Consider the following 15,346-nt stretch of genomic DNA (forward strand, 5'->3'; position numbering starts at 1 on the left):
AAACCTCCGCTCCCAGTCTTAAGTAGAGGGAAGGCATCCTATCAGGGCCTGAGAGGTACCGCCCCAAAGACAGGGCCAGTGGATTCCAACCTAATGCCCCTGTGTGGCCTTCTCGGGAGAAGGTGACGTTGCGCCACCACTCCTTCCAGGGCCTCCCCCACTCATTATCCCCCCAGACTGGGCCGTGCGGCTGCCACGCCCCGGTATACTTAGCCACCATGTGCCAACCACACGTCGGTGTTCCGGGGTATTGGCGCCCGTTACAGGCTTTGTTGAATTCAGCCTCAACGCAGAGCCAGACGTTGTACCCTTGATACGAGGCGTTGTGGCCTCCGCAATCGATCACGTCACAGAGATCGAACAGAAATGTGGCACTGGTGCCTTTGATATACCGCAATGTCAGAATCCCCCACCTTTCCTCACATGATTTACGGGGGCCCCATGTTTGGACCATGGAAAGCCATACACATATAACTACAAGCGTTCTAAATATGCTATATAACATTCCCCCCAGAGTCCCCCTTTTCATCTGCCGTCCTCCCATCGTGATCTGCGCTGCTGGGGACTGCTGATTCTTCAACCGGCCAGGGGTAGACTACCCTGCCGGTTTTTCAGGTCGGGGAGTATTCTGCCCCTTGTGTGACCTGAGTTGAGCCTGGTTCCTCCGAATCAGGCGGTTCTTCTCCGTTCGTGAGGTTCTCCTGGATCTCCCCCACGGTTCGTCCTGGCTCCTGAGCCGCGGCGCACTGGCTCCAATGGAACCACGTGTCTCCTTTTCCTTTCAGCCGCACGGCGTGGGACGTCCTCTCGATGACCTGGAAGGGGCCGGTCCACCTGGGCTCGGACCACTTCCGTTTGATGACTTTCAGTAGAACCCACTCGCCAGTGTGTGGTTTGGCCGCGGCTGTCTCTGGTGCAGCTGCCTGGACTTGTCGGGAGAAATCTGAAACGATAACTTGCAACCCATCATAGTATGCTCTGTATCCCGGCCCCCTTTTCTCATCAGGGTTCCAGGCCAGCTCTCTCGGCGGGCCCGGAAACTGTCTGCCTGTCTGCAGCTCATATGGTGTGAAACCAGTCCCCCGATTCACAGAACACCTTGCAGACATCAATGCCAGTGGCAAAGCGTCGACCCAATTCATTTTGGTCTGTGCACAGATTTTAGCCAATTTCTGTTTGATAGTTTGGTTCATTCGCTCCACCTTCCCCTGGGACTGTGGGTGATATACCGTTCCGAACGCGTGTTTTAACCCCAGTGCCTTCTCTACCCGCCTCAGGTCCTCATTTTTAAAGTGCGACCCGTTATCCGACCGGATTCTGTTGGGGAATCCGTGCCGTGGTATGTACTGATTGATCAGAAATTTCACCACGGAGGCCCCATCCTCCTTTCTGGTGGGCCATGCTTCTGGCCACCCAGAGAACGCGTCCACGCACATTAGCACGTACTTCAACCCTCTCACTGCCATCACCATGTCTGTGTAGTCTATGACTATCTCTTCCCCTGATTTGACACACCTGGGAAATTGTCCCTGTCCCGGTTTGACTGTGGGATGCGGGTTGTACATCACGCAAATGGCACAATTTTTCACATACTCTCTTACCATGTCTTTCATGAATGGGTGCCACCAGCCTGCCAAATTACTCAACATCTGTCTCACTCCAGCATGCCCCATCCCGTGGGCCTCCTCCAACACTGCCTGGCGGAGGTTGCTTGGGAGTGCTAGCTTTCCCTCTTTGTTCTGCCACACACCGTCTGTCTGCTGTCCCCCTCTTTCCTTCCACATTGTCAGTTCCTCTGGGGAAGCTTTCTTTTGTTCACCTTTCACTCTCTCCAAGTTCAGTCGGAGTCCCGGCTGAACCTCTTCTTCCACCGTAACCAGTTGTTTGGCCACTGTATATCCTGTAACTCGCTTTGCTTCCGCATCTGCTACTTGATTACCTCGGGCGATCGCTGTCCCCGTACCCTCGTGACCCTTGCACTTCACCACTGCCACTCGAGCAGGCAGCAGCAGTGCTTCTGCAAGTTCTCTCATTTCCGTTTCATGCTTGATCGGTTTGTTTCCTGCTGTCAAAAACCCTGCTCTCAGCCACTGGCTCAGTTCTACGTGCACCGCTCCTACTGCGTAGGCTGAGTCTGAGTAAATGGTAACTTCCTTTCCCTCTGCTAGTTTCAAAGCTTCAATTACTGCCACCACCTCTGCTCTCTGAGCAGACTGCGCCCCTGTTAGCTTTTCGGCTTTTAAGGTGACATATGTCTGATCTTGTCTTGCTACTACCGCATATCCTGCTTGCAAACTTCCTGTCTCTGTCCTGAAACAACAACCGTCTGTGAACCATTCCTCTGTTCCCTCTATCTTTTCTGCTTCCAAATCTCCTCTGACTTTTTCCTCCTTCTGTACCCTCCGTTCGCACTCATGAGGTTCTCCCCCTCCCATTCGGTCTGCCATGTTAATTCCTTCATGGGAGAAGTGTAAATTTGGTGCTTCCAATAGTCTACTGAGCCTCTGCTGTCTGAGCGATGTCATGGTGAAGGTCTGTGAGTTCACGTAAGCCACCACACTGTGTGAGGTTAGGACATGAAGTGCATGTTCCATCACTATGTGTGCTGTTTTTTGAATGATTTTCGCAATTCCTGCTGCGTGTCTTGTGCATGCGGGGTGTCTCTTCTGTGGTGTCGAGTTTTATGCTCAGGTACATCAGTACTCTCCTCTCTCCCCCTTTTTTCTGAAACAGGATGGCATTGACGAGCTCTCCTGTTTCAGAAACATCAAGGTAGAATGGGAGGGAATAGTCTGGCAAGGCTAGGTCCGTTGCCTGGGCGAGGCGTTGTTTCAGGGTAATGAAAGCTTCTTCCGCAGCCTGGTCCCAGTTGAGGAGAGCCCCAAGACGGCGAAGGCCGTGTTCCCGGACCAGGCGTCGGAGGGGCTGTGTGAGCCCCGTGTAGTCAGGTATATATGTGCGGCTGTACCCTGTAAGTCCTAGGAAGGACAGCATGTCCTTCACTGTGGTGGGCTGTGGGTGCTGTAGAATACTGGACCGATGGGCTGGAGAGAGACCTGTCCCTGTGCTGGACAACACTCGACCTAGAAATGAGACAATTGTCCGTGCGACCTGCAACTTGTCCTTACTGACCTTAAATCCTCTGTCTGACAACTGGAGCAACACAGCTCTCGTCCCCTGCAGAGCCGCTTCCGCGGACGGTGCCGCGATGAGGAGGTCATCTACGTACTGTACCAGGGTGACGCCTTCCGGGAGGGGGCAGCCCTCCAGCGCTCGTCTCAACACCTGATTGAAGACACCCGGAGAGAGAGCAAACCCCTGCGGCAGACGAGTGTAGCGCAGTTGCCTACCCCTGTACGTAAAGGAGAAAATGTCTCTGCACTCTTCAGCGAGCGGCAGACAGAAAAAAGCGTTAGCCAGATCAATGCATGTAAACCATGTCTGCCGCGGGGTCAGGTTAGTAAGGGCCACATAAGGATTTGGGACCGGAACTGTGGGAGTGAGCAAGAGGTCGTTCACGGCGCGCAGGTCATGTGCCATACGGTACTTCCCTGTGCCTGCTTTCTGTACCGGGAGGATGGGCGTGTTCCACTGCGACGTGGACGCCTCCAGCACCCCTCCTCTCAGCAGGCCTTCTATTGTCTCGGCTATCCCCTCCTCTGCCGCTGGTTTGTGAGGGTATTGTCTAATCCACAGGGGACCTTCCCCAGGGCGCAGCTGAAACTGCACCGGGGTACAGGCGATGAGGCCGACGTCCGTGGGACTAGTGGACCATAGGGACTCGGGCAGTGCAGCTAGCAGGGCCGCTGCCTCTGGATGGTCCATCTTTTCACGCCCGTGATCCCTAGTTATTTGTTCGTGTTGGAGGAGAGCAGTGTCTTGTGCAGTAACCTGAATGCAGTACGTGCTGCAGGAGGGTGAGAAGGAAACGTGTGGGACCTGGGTTGGAACCCAGTCCCCGGCGCCCCTGGCTCTCTTCACCATCGGTCCTAAGTCTTTAGCCTGATGTTTAGGGTGAAGGGCCAGGGAGACGTGAGGGACGGCCTCCTGGTCCATTCGGTACCAGGCAAGCTGTTCTGCAGTTAACCTGGTGGCTGAGGCGACCCCTTCAGTACCCACATATATATTTTCAGAGACAACTTGCCACTGGCGGCCTTCCAGCTGCTCTGCGAAGAGGTCTCCATACCACTCCGTGTCCTCCCTGTCATAGAAAAGGGTCACATGGAGGGGGTCGGGAGGGGGCACATAGGGCTCTAGGAGCGAGATCCAGGGCCGCCACGCGGAGTAAGCTGCCACTATGCCCGCCAGGCTGGGTTCTATCAGGGCCCAGTAAATGTCAGCTAGTGCCTGGCCCTGGACGGGCCGCATCAGACACTGTCCCTTGCCCCATGTCCATGAACTGCAGCGGATGTGTGTGCCCCCAGGCAAGGTGACAACCAGTCCATCAGCACTGCACAGGATTGATGCTCCCAACTTCACCAGCATGTCTCTCCCCAACAAATTCACAGGTACAGAGGGAGACACGAGAAAAGGATCGAGTAATGTCTGTTTCCCCACAACCACTTTGACTGGCTTAGTCACTGGCAGGTTCTGTTTCTCCCCCGAGAAGCCCACAACGGTCACCGTAGATGTAGACAGGAACTGTTGTCCTGGGGCCACGATCAGGGTGGAATACGTGGCTCCGGTGTCCACTAGGAACGGCAGTTCTTTGTCCATGACCAAGAGAGGGAGCATGGGGTCTGCCTCCCCCGCTCCCTGGGCCACCCGTGGGCACCGTCAGGCCTGATTAGGCCCATCCCAGTCATCACTGGCCAGGAAAGGGAATTGCCCCGCAGTGATCACGCCCGGTACTGTAGGGGCTGCCTGTGCGTGTGGTGCTATCACCTGTGGAGCCACGGCCGGCCCCTGACCTCCGGGAAGGACACTTCCGTTCTGACCTGCAGTCCCCGCCGGAACCAGACAATCACGGGACCAGTGTCCTGTTCCCCCACACCTGTAACAGGCTCCGGGCCGCTGTCCACCTTGCAACGCACCCCTTCTCCCGCCCCGGCCCCTGTATCCCCGGCCCCAAGCCCCTCGGCCTCGACCCCATTGTTGGCCCCACCCGCCTTGTTGGTAGGTGGGGGGCCCATACCACGGGCCGGGAGGTTGTAATGGGGGTCCCTCTGGTTGTACCCCCGCCACCATTTGTTTACTCTGTCCCTTCTTTTTCTCCTCCGTCGCCTTTTTCCTAGCCTCACCCACCTGCAGTTTTAATAACTGCGACTGTAACTGTTTCACTTCACTCTCCTCCTTATGTACTTCCTCCTTTGCTCTCTGTAAGTGGTGGACCAGGTGTCTGTCCCACACCTGGGACTCGGCCCCTGGGAGGTCGGGACTATCTAACATTGCATTCCTCACTCCCTCGGGAACTCCCTCCAGAACTGCACGCCTGAACCACTCTCGCTGATATCCCTTTTGTCCCGGATGGCACCCCGTCCGCCGGGTCCAGTCCTCCTTACAGTCATCCAAATACTCTCTCGGGTGCAATTTAGAGTCCCAGAAAAATTTTGGGACCACCGCTCCACTTGGAGCGGGGAACATCTCGCGCAGGACGTCACCCAATTTCATTATCACTCTGGTTAGTTCTATGTTATCCTCTCGCCTAAGAACTCCTGCTCTTGCCTCTATTTCTAAGAGAGTGTGTTTGCCCATGGACCTGGCAGCCACAGCACGAAAGTCTCCTAGGGCTAAGTTCTGTCCTGTTGTTAACTGGTCCAATTTCTCTAACCATTGTCGTCCCCCCTCTGCGGGTGGAGGTAATTTATCCGTAAGCGCCTGGACATCCCCTATGGAGAATGGCCTGTATCTATCGTGCATCTGACCTGCTTCCCGCAGGAGAGGGAGCTGCATGGCCTCCAGAGTCCTAGATCTAGTTGTCATATGGTGTTTCCTCCCTCCTTCCTGACGCGTGTCTCTCCTACCTATACTGGCCCGTTCTTTTTGTTCGATCTGATCCTGCAGTCTCTGGAGTTCTGCCTCACATGCTCTCACAAGGTCATCGTCTCTTAAAGGAGGGTCTTCCTGCAATATCCCTGACAGCGTACCTGTTATGTCGACTCTGGCCCTCTCTAGCCCTTCGCGGCTGTCTGCTGAGGGGTCTGTTTCCCAGACCCCCGTCAATGCCCCCGCTACTTCCACTCTGGAACTTTCTTGCCTGTTTAATAGCGGGTATAGTCTCTCTTTCCCTGACATCCGGGCCCCACGTTTCTTTAACTGAGCCCTTTTCACTCTCGCCCCGAACGGCGTAGATGCTGGACACTCTTCCTCTCCCTCAGAGTCCGTTTCCTGACCTTCGCTCATTATCTCTTCCCTTTACTACTGATTCTCCATTCCGGGAGACATCATGCATTTGCCCCTGTCCCCGTCTGTCTGACTCTATCAAGACAGTTCCCGACGTTATGGTAAATTGGGGACACATATGTGTGACCGGTGCCACCGGGGCGGTGGGCACCGTTCCCCCAGAAGAGTAAGCGGGAGGTGCGTCCAGACACGTTTTAGTTTCGTTTTCTGACGACCCTTTCTTTTTGCTCGGTTCCCTGTGTAAATGATCTATTCCCTGCCACAACACTGCCAATTTCCACCATATTCTCCTGTCTTCTTCCTGTTTTTTCTCCTGTTTTTCCCATTTACCTTTCTTAAGTCTCCCTGCTTCATTTTTCTGACGCGCTGCCTCTTTTGCCTGACTTCCGTGTTCTTTCTCTTTTCGCCAGAACAATTCTCCTAAAGATCGTCTGTCTTCCAAATGGTAACCTGCACATTTAATTACTCCGATCATTCTTTCTCTGGCCTCTGTCACCGCCTTCTCTCTTCCCTTCTTATCTACCTCTTTTGATATTGTCACCTCCATGACTTTTATTTGATCTGACAGAGTTTTCCATGGACGTTTGGGGCTATTTCCCCAGCCTCCATCATCTAATTCTCTGTCGAATTCACCGTCCATTTTACTCTTTCTGACCCTTCTGGTAATCCTGTATTTTCCTTCCTTACGTATTGTACCTGTAAGTCTTACACCGTTTTTCACTCGACTATGTTCTATACTGTAGTCCGACAACACAATCTGTCTGGACTTACCAAGTCTCTTTGTTCATCAAGTTCGACAGCCCAACCCGGTTGGTACTTTTGAGACTTTAAACCAGGGTCCCAGACCCTAAACTTTTCGGGGATCCTACCCCCGGGACTTTTGACCCAACTCACTGGACCCCGTCCAGACTTTAAACCAGGGTCCCAGACCCTAAACTTTTCGGGGATCCTACCCCCGGGACTTTTGACCCAACTCACTGGACCCCGTCCAGACTTTAAACCAGGGTCCCAGACCCTAAACTTTTCGGGGATCCTACCCCCGGGACTTTTGACCCAGCTCACTGGACCCCGTCCAGTGTTCCTACCGCCCGTCGACTAATAGGGGGTTGCCACACCAAGGATATCAACACTTTTATTTCTAAGACTGTCTATGACCGCGTCTCGAATACTTTACTTTACGTCTCCGTAAATTCTGACGGACAGACTGAATGGACACTTCGGAATACTTTGTTTAGTATGTTCAATATACAGATTTCGATAAACAGGCTCTGCTTACCTTTATATTTGGGCCCATATATCCTTCCGTGTCCAGTCAAATCTCGTCCAGTTTAGCCGAATAATGGTGTCCTTCTCATCCCGGACGAGCCCCCAAATTGTTGGAGTGCGCCGCTCCACCGGGTCCGGATGAGAAGGGAACACGCAAAGGAGACTCTCAGTTTGATTATAAATGATGCTTTTATTTAGTTATGTATTCTATTGTTAATGCCTCTTATTGCTTTAATGCGAGCCGGCTCGGGAACAGACTGCCTACACACCCCCAGTGTGTCAGCTCAGCGTGTTCTGGGTGGTAAAGCTTTACGCAGTCTTATATACTTGCATTATTCTGGGTTACTTCCTTGTTACATTGTAGCACACAAGCAAAAGAATAAAAGTCAAGCTGGTATATTTCCATTACGCAGTCTCTCATATCTACTGGGTTCTCAGAATCTTTGTTGTTCACAGGTGCAGACATACTTCTCGGAACAAGATTCCATATAAGGGGCAAGCAGAACTTTCGTGGTTATAGGTGTGAGACTGTTCTATGCTTTTTGCAGCAGCTCAATGTTTTGCAGACATATTTCCTGTCGCGCACTCTGTCAGCTCTCCTGCCTGCCGCCCCCACACTACCCGGGGGTAGGGGCGTCGCACCCGACGTGCTAGGTTTTGGGAGTGCAGGGTTGTCGGCAGATTATATCGGTACCCGGCCGAAAACGTATATACTTCAGGGTGCCACCGTGTCCATTTTTGTCCCCTGAACCTGCCTTCCAACACCCTCCCGCAGCAGGACGGGTAAAACATATTTGCACACGCAAATACTGGGACTAAAAGAACTCGGGGTGAGGGACTCAGATCCTCTCATTACTTAGTCTCCCTGGGTAGAATAACCGCCAGTTTTCCCCTACCAAGGCGGGGCGAAATTTCTCCGCTACAATTGCTCAGAATCGCTGTAGCTTTCCGATGGTATGCGGGGTGTTGCGGTTGCTTAGCGTGACCGACGCATAAGAAAGCAAACATTCTTTATTATCATCCTATGTATGTTAAATTACGATCTTCCCCATTAATCAAGGTATTGTAAAACGGAAATTATTACAGCTCCAATAGCTTATATTAAAGTCAGCCAAGAGTCACAACATGGTTTTGAAATGGCAAACGCAGACACAAATCAAATGTATATGAGCAAGCAACATAAGGGATCTGTTGTTTGGGTAAATTATATTATAGTATACACTATATATTTGTGGTGTGGTGGCGAATTCGTGCAGAAGTTTTAGAACTGCACTATCGATTTATCACTTTATTTAGAAATATAAATTCAGTTCTTATCCTTTTTAAAAGTTACATTTTTTCAAATTGTCTTTCAAAGTGTCCCTCAGAATGACGCTGGGGTGGGCGGGGCTACGAGGGGGGGAGGGGACGTGGTCAGAATGGTATATTAAGAGGAGACCTCCGCATGTACAGTTACTCTACCTCTGCTTCCAGCGAGACAAGAGCTCCAGATTCTGCTCAAGATTTCGTCTTTTGTCAAACAACTCGTAAAGAATGGCTTCCAAGGCGTAAGTTATGATCAATTTATTATTGCATTTGAATGTGTAGAAACTGTGGATAAACTTGTTCATCCTTGTATGTAGTTTACTGACACTGTGCTTAAGTCTCTTAAACTGACTACTATTGTTAAAACTTAAATTGCATCCACTGCAAAACGAAAACAATATTTCGAAGCAACTTTTATTAATTACTAAAAACTATTTATCCGCAGTACTTCCAACAGGCATTTCCTGCTCTGCCCCGTGTGCAAGAAGACACAGGCAAGCCTCTCGGTGCATCTGACTAGGGTGTGCATGAAGAGATCTTCGAAAGAAGCCATCCAAGAAGTAGTGGAGAAGGCAAAGCAGGATGTGCTTGAAGTTCTGCAGTGGGGCAGGGTGTTCAGCTACAGGCACCTGCGAGACATTATGGATGATGCTAATCCTATGAGCAGGTTGGTGGGAAAACTCTTCAGTCTTTTTTACACATCTCGCGTTGTTTCTTCAGTATGACATTTACTAAGAGTTTTTTTATTTACTTATTTATCTGAAAGGATGATCCAGGAGCTGGAGCGTTGCCACATGGTGGTGCCTGACACCCCCTCCCCAGCAGTAGCGGCGCAGACCAGCAGTGTTCCTGTGGTGGCTGGTACAACCGTGCAGCGACCGGAGAGCTCGGCGACTGAGCAGTCGGAGGACGCAGTCGGAGGACGCAGTCAGTGTCCGCGACGGCGAGATCTTTCAAGTGTGAGTATGAGTGTCTCGGCTTTGCAGCTTCATTGATACCTTTTGCTTTTGCTTGTGGGCCAATTGAAGGTGCAATTTTAAGACGAAATATGTTTTCCACCTGGCAGTACCCGGGAGGTGCAGTGGCCACAGACATTAACTTCTTAACTAACAACAATTTACTTTGTTCTTGACAGCACACTTTGGCAGACGGCAGCCCACCGAGTCCCGGGTCGACGCTTGGATCAGGAACCCAGGCTGGAAAAGTAATGTTCCCAGCGCGGCCAGCGTTCTGAAGGACTGGAGACCAGTGGGTTCGGTGGACACTGCCATGGACTCTAGCCACATCCAGGAGCTCATCCACAACCAGAAGTGGAAGCTCTTAATTTCTAATCAATTGGCCCAAGTACATCCTGATTGCACTGTACTATTTTCTTGTATGCAGTTTTTATGTGAAATATAACTCTTTAAATGTGCAATAAAGTGACACTCTTCTAGCAACATCCAGGTATAATTGTTTTTTTTTTTTTTTGACAATGTGTTTAAGACCTTGTCGTTGCCCCAAGTATTACAGTATTTTAAGTGCGACCCACAGGTCACTTACTGAAGCGGTTAACATCAACATCTGAGATGACGGGTAACAGACTTCAGAAGGGCTAATTATGATATATATAGTTGATATACAATTAGAGTATTAAGCTTGTCCTAACTTATATTAAATTATAAAGTTATTAAACTTATATTAGACATATTATATATATGATGTTATTTATCAAAGACATTGAGCACTAAACAATGGAGATGACAATTGGAAATTCAACTAAAAGTAAGTGATAAGCAGAAGAAAACAAGGGACAGGGAACAGGCCACACAGGCAAGTTAGCTGTAGTTGTGAGCAAATTACAATGATGCAAATATTTTTAATCCAACTATTTAGTTACAAATTCCTCAGCCTGGGAGTCATCAGCATTTGAATCAAGCAGGTCAGTTACTCAAGCCGTTAACATCAGCTTCTGACATGAGGGGACAGATACCTGGATTGGGCTTGCCAGCCTAGGGCTATTGTTTCCTTGATTGCTGTTTTGCACTTCTCTGCGATGCACATGCAGGGCTACCCATCCCCCAACAATCTGCCAACGCAACAATTAGGCTGAGATCTCACGTAAACATCAGGTCACGTAAACAGAGTGACTCAAATAAATGTATTAAAGAACCAGTAATGCCGAGCAATATACCAAAATATTCGGAACATTATACATTGAGCCTATCCTGCTAATATTAGTAGTCACTGTATGTCATGTCTGTGTCACAACAGTACGGATTAGAACAATATGTGGTACCATCAGTAATGCGATCTGGGCCCTTTAAGGCTGGCTCGCTCCAATTAGTGAGCGAGTGCTTTCAGGCAGAAATTTCAGGGTCAAAACGGCGAAATCGAAATTGGATCATACTGGCAATATTGCTCAGAATCGCTGTAGCTGTCCGATGGGTATGCGGGGCGTTGCAGTTGCTTACCGCGACCGACAAATAAGAAAGCAAACATTCTTTATTATCATCCTATGTATTTTAAATTACGATCTTCCACATTAATCAAGAGAGTGTAAAACGTAAATTATTACAGCTCCAATAGCTTATATTAAAGTCACCCAAGAGTCACAACATGGTTTTGAAATGGCAAAGACAGACAGAAATTAATTGTATATGAGCAAGCAACATAAGGGATCTGTTGTTTGGGTAAATTATATTGTAGTATACTATATATATGTGGTGTGGTGGCGAATTCGTGCAGAAATTTCAGGCAGAAATTTCAGGGTAAATACGGCGAAATCGAAATTGGATCATACTGCCAATATTGTGTAGCGGATATAAAGATCCGTAGTTTTTATTTTAAAGTTTCCCTGCTAGTCTCTGGGCTCGCTGGATCATGCGGTCATGCCTTAGCCTATCTAATGAGTAGCGTTGCTGGGCGGGTCTCTGGTGGTGAGGGGAGCGGTAAAATAAGGTCGGTTGGACGAAGTGGAAGCACAGTCGCGTGAAGTTTTTTTTTTTTTTTTTTTTTTTTACTTTTTACAAGGAATCGCGGCTAGTATAGTTGGAGCCCGGCTTCGTTTTGGCAGGACGAAAGTCTGTTGTTTTTTTTTGTTTGTGTTGGAGTTAGGGATTATTGGGGCTGCGCCACCCCAAGCGGAGAGCGTGGCGGGCAGCCTGGTGTGCATACGCCGGACGCCATCTCGGTCTGCAGCGGAAGACAGAGACGCGGAGGGGCTGTTTGAGTGGTGTCGACGACAGCGGGTATGACGAGTGGCATCTTCGGGAGTCTAAGTCGTGTCCTGGCATCCGGTGGAACTGAAGGAGCTGGGGAATATCGTGGAGGAGGGCACCCGGATTAGCGGTGCTGAAGTGGAGGCAGCGCGCGCCGGTTTTGAGATCCAGGGTCCCGGAGCTGTGTTACACGGGCGTATACAGTACTCGGGCGATTTCGACCTCGGATGCAGCGCGAGTGAGTGACCCTGCCATACAGAGGCCTCCCCCTACAACTCATCTCGACCCATTCCGTCGTTGACTGGTAAACCTGCTCCTTTTCTTCACTCTCCTCAATCGGGTGAAGGTCTCGGCAAAGTTGCAGATCTGGACAATTGTATGCATAAGTGTGTGTTGGATGTAATTAAACGCAGTCGAAGTGTTTGTTTAATGTCATTTACGCGCTGTATTTTGAATAGGTGAATGACGATTGGTATTGTGCTATGCTTTGCTGTGTAACCCTGAGATGTTTTCTTTCTTTTTTTCCCCCGTTTTGAGTTAAAGCTGTCTTTTTCTGTTATCGATGACAACGGGACAAATTGGTGAATTGCTAAAAAAAGGGGATGTTTGAATTATTCAATTTCCTCTGCGTCATCGGGGCCTAATTCAGCTCTGTGGCCTGAAGTATTTTCTTTCATGCCGTCCGTTTTATAGCTTGCTGTTTAAGGTTGGAGGACAGCGGAAAGAGAAGCGATCTTTCCGTTTACAATAAATCACTCGTTTGTGTTTAGGGTGTTTTATGCGTTCAAACATTGTGTAACTACCCGGGGGTAGGGGCGTCGCACCCGACGTGCTAGGTTTTGGGAGTGCAGGGTTGTCGGCAGATTATATCGGTACCCGGCCGAAAACGTATATACTTCAGGGTGCCACCGTGTCCATTTTTGTCCCCTGAACCTGCCTTCCAACACCCTCCCGCAGCAAGACGGGTAAAACTGGGACTAAAAGAACTCGGGGTGAGGGACTCAGATCCTCTCATTACTTAGTCTCCCTGGGTAGAATAACCGCCAGTTTTCCCCTACCAAGGCGGGGCGAAATTTCTCCGCTACAATTGCTCAGAATCGCTGTAGCTTTCCGATGGTATGCGGGGCGTTGCGGTTGCTTAGCGTGACCGACGCATAAGAAAGCAAACATTCTTTATCATCATCCTATGTATGTTAAATTACGATCTTCCACATTAATCAAGGTATTGTAAAACGGAAATTATTACAGCTCCAATAGCTTATATTAAAGTCAGCCAAGAGTCACAACATGGTTTTGAAATGGCAAACGCAGACACAAATCAAATGTATATGAGCAAGCAACATAAGGGATCTGTTGTTTGGGTAAATTATATTACAGTATACACTATATATTTGTGGTGTGGTGGCGAATTCGTGCAGAAGTTTTAGAACTGCACTATCGATTTATCACTTTATTTAGAAATATAAATTCAGTTCTTATCCTTTTTAAAAGTTACATTTTTTCAAATTGTCTTTCAAAGTGTCCCTCAGAATGACGCTGGGGTGGGCGGGGCTACGAGGGGGGGAGGGGACGCGGTCAGAATGGTATATTAAGAGGAGACCTCCGCATGTACAGTTACTCTACCTCTGCTTCCAGCAAGTCAAGAGCTCCAGATTCTGCTCAAGATTTCGTCTTTTGTCGAACAACTCGTAAAGAATGGCTTCCAAGGCGTAAGTTATGATCAATTTATTATTGCATTTGAATGTGTAGAAACTGTGGATAACTTGTTCATCCTTGTATGTAGTTTACTGACACTGTGCTTAAGTCTCTTAAACTGACTACTATTGTTAAAACTTAAATTGCATCCACTACAAAAGTAAAACAATATTTCGAAGCACCTTTTTTTAATTACTAAAAACTCGTCTTTTTCGAAAGACATTTTGTTAAGGTACTTTATCGATTCTCCTGTTTTATCTCTTTATTTTTTGCTCTGTAGCACTTTTGAGATTGCTGAAATATAAAGTGCAATACAAATAAAATGTATTTTATACTAATTATCTTTAAATTAGTAGTAAGGAGTATTAAAGTGTAGAATACCATTTTTTCTATTTGCAGTGTTCACAAAGGGCTTATATTTCTTGATATAAATGTAACTAATTAGTAAACATGTTTCAGTAGTTGTGATCATGTAGTTTACTAATTACTTTTCTCAGTCTGGGACCCATCAGGATGACAATAGATATGCAAATGTTATTTATCCAAACCACTGAGGAATGAACAATGTTGATGATGATGACTGGAATGGGTCCTGAAAATCATTAATTAAATCTAATCTTAAGTAACACTTCCTTGACTGTTAATTGTTTTTTTTTTGTTGTTTTTTTTTATATCCGCAGTACTTCCAACAGGCATTTCCTGCTCTGCCCCGTGTGCAAGAAGACACAGGCAAGCCTCTCGGTGCATCTGACTAGGGTGTGCATGAAGAGATCTTCGAAAGAAGCCATCCAAGAAGTAGTGGAGAAGGCAAAGCAGGATGCGCTTGAAGTTCTGCAGTGGGGCAGGGTGTTCAGCTACAGGCACCTGCGAGACATTATGGATGATGCTAATCCTATGAGCAGGTTGGTGGGAAAACTCTTCAGTCTTTTTTACACATCTCGCTTCGTTTCTTCAGTATGACATTTACTAACAGTTTTTTTTATTTACTTACTTATCTGAAAGGATGATCCAGGAGCTGGAGCGTCGCCACATGGTGGTGCCTGACACCCCCTCCCCAGCAGTAGCGGCGCAGACCAGCAGTGTTCCTGTGATGGCTGGTACAACCGTGCAGCGACCGGAGAGCTCGGCGACTGAGCAGTCGGAGGACGCAATCAGTGTCAGCAACGGCGAGATCTTTCAAGTGTGAGTATGAGTGTCTCGGATTTGCAGCTTCATTGATACCTTTTGCTTTTGCTTGTGAGCCAATTGAAGGTGCAATTTTAAGACGAAATATGTTTTCCACATGGCAGTACCCGGGAGGTGCAGTGGCCACAGACCTCCAGGCACATGATGCAGGAGAAGGGACTGTACCGGAAACATTCTCTGGACCATCCCCTCCTGAAGGGCTTCGCCGCATACTTGGAGAAGGATCTCCTGAATGAGAATTTCAAGCAGACGGTGAGGTCTCCCATAAAAGTTCACTCTATTATTTTTTGGAGCTTTATATCTACGCAATATATTCATTAAGTAATGCTGATTTTATTTTCCAGGTGGAAAAC

Source organism: Paramormyrops kingsleyae, chromosome 25, assembly GCF_048594095.1.
Source record: "Paramormyrops kingsleyae isolate MSU_618 chromosome 25, PKINGS_0.4, whole genome shotgun sequence".
NCBI classification, from domain to species: domain Eukaryota; kingdom Metazoa; phylum Chordata; class Actinopteri; order Osteoglossiformes; family Mormyridae; genus Paramormyrops; species Paramormyrops kingsleyae.